Source organism: Bison bison, unplaced genomic scaffold (assembly GCF_000754665.1).
Source record: "Bison bison bison isolate TAMUID 2011002044 unplaced genomic scaffold, Bison_UMD1.0 scf7180017864163, whole genome shotgun sequence".
NCBI lineage: Eukaryota > Metazoa > Chordata > Mammalia > Artiodactyla > Bovidae > Bison > Bison bison.
Window position 1 is genome coordinate 3839180 of NW_011494735.1, and position 240 is coordinate 3839419.

The following is a 240-nucleotide window of genomic DNA, read 5'->3' on the forward strand; positions in this document are numbered from 1 at the left end:
AAGAACTGTACAAAAAAGATTTTCATGACTCAGATAATCACGATGGTATGACCACTCATCTAGAGCCAGACATCCTGGAATGTGAAGTCAAGTAGGCCTTAGAAAGCATCACTAGAACAAATCTAATGGAGGTGATGGAATTCCAGTTGAGCTATTTCAAATCCTGAAAGATGATGCTGTGAAAGTGCTGCACTCAACATGTCAGCAAATTTGGAAAACTCAGCAGTGGCCACACAACTG